Source organism: Lithobates pipiens, unplaced genomic scaffold (genome assembly GCF_037356315.1).
Source record: "Lithobates pipiens isolate NorthernLeopardFrog02 unplaced genomic scaffold, aLitPip1_a1.2 Scaffold_19, whole genome shotgun sequence".
NCBI lineage: Eukaryota > Metazoa > Chordata > Amphibia > Anura > Ranidae > Lithobates > Lithobates pipiens.
Window position 1 is genome coordinate 384750430 of NW_027507764.1, and position 1670 is coordinate 384752099.

Below are 1670 nucleotides of genomic sequence, written 5' to 3' on the forward strand. Positions count from 1 at the left end.
TTGGGGGTTTCCGCAGGACTTCTCCAATCCCTCTGTGTTCATGCAGGACACGAGGCAATCAAAAAGATAAAACAAAAAAAAAAAAACACAAAAAAAAAACACAAAAAAAAAAAAAAAAAAAGAGGCCGGTTCAGAAGATATGGGGGTGCGTGGGAGACGAGAAAGAAAACTTTTGCTTTTCTCAAAGTGTGGAGCTGAAGGAGATGCACTAAAAGCGGGGTTGATGGGGTTGTGGGGTGAGGGGGTGAGTGAGGGGGGGGTAGATCGGGCTGGACTCGCCTTTCCCCGTTGCCCAGGGGGGGCTACACGAGCGCAGCTTGGCACAAAATCCAGACACACGTTTACACGCACTGCTTTTTCATGGTCAAGTTCCTGTTTGTCATAAATATCTTTATTGAGACTTGTGTTTTTTTTTTGTTTTTTTAATGCAAGTCGCTGCCTCCCAAAGACCTGGATTTGAAGTGCGGAGAGGAATCAGAATGACACCCAAAACAAGATCAATTCAAGCAGCAGTCCAGATCCATGCTTTCTGTCCGTGTTCTTCATACAATTGTTCACTGGCTGCTCCCCTAGAATATGGTTAAAGCGCAGTCACTCCCCCTACAGCCTTTATCCGAGATCAAACAAGAGTCTCAAAAGCTGCAACTTTTCTTCTCCCCCCCCCCCCCACTTCTCTCTCTCTCTGCCTTCAGCTCGTGGTTCTGGGCTTTCTGTGGATTGCCAGGGCTTCTTTCATTTCTGCTTTTTCTTTCCCAGCAGCTGATTGACTCCTGTGTGTCCTTTCCGTCTGAACATTTAATGGCAGATCAGAGATGTAGTAAGAGGAGAAGAGCACGGATACATACACTGGGTGGCTTCTCCACCTTCCAGCATCCCCGGGAATTACTTCCTATTCTTCTTCTTCTTCACTGATCAATGATACAAATGCATGCTGTCAGGTAGAGTGCATTCTGGAAAAAAAATAAAAAAAAAATAATAATAAAATGCTAGCTTTGTGATCTCGATCTGCAACAAAAAAAAAAAAAAAGCACAAAAAAAAAAAAAAAAAAAATACAGTTGCTGCAAATGTAGATTTAAAGGAGTTAGTAGAAAAAAAATGATTTTCAGTGCGCTGGAGAGAAGTGATCACGGGCTGTGCATAAACTCCAGGGAGAGGAGGAGATCCAGCGTCCCTCTCTTCTTTTTTTTCAGTGTAATATAACACACACATTCAGATCCCTGGGCTTCTCAGACACTCTCAACTGATAGACAGACACATCGAGCTGCCTTTCCTGCTTCACTTACTTACTCCTCCTCCTCCTGCCAACGTCACCCTGACACTTTCATACACATCTCACACAAACCACACCTGTCAATCTATTTAATTGCTTTGTTTTCATTTCTACCATGTCTGTTTCTCCCTCTCCCTCTCTCTCTCTCTCTCTCTCCCCTCTCTATCCTTCTTTCAAGATAAACAGCAAAGACAATGTTACAAAAAAAAAAGACTTAATACATCAATAGAATAGAAATGTCAGAGCATTGATTGGAGACTTTCCTATTATTTATGCCACTGCTGCTCATTCATAAAAGGGCTTCTGCACGTTCTACTGGTACAGATCGCAAGCTCTTCGGCCAAGGCTTTGAGTTGGTCCTTTTGATTTTTTGCACAAAAAAAAAAAAAAAAACATTTC

At 42.6% G+C, this 1670-nt stretch overlaps 1 protein-coding gene across 1 annotated transcript in view; it reads right to left on the reverse strand.

Annotated features, from left to right (window-relative positions):
• The window catches only part of TSHZ1 (teashirt zinc finger homeobox 1), a 135670-nt gene extending 135569 nt beyond the window's left edge, over window positions 1-101 (reverse strand). Inside the window, exon 1 of the mRNA XM_077492354.1 lies at window positions 1-101. This exon is cut by the window's left edge and continues 54 nt beyond it. The gene's annotated coding sequence lies outside the window, so the exon portion shown is untranslated.
• Between the last annotated feature and the right edge of the window lie 1569 nt (window positions 102-1670).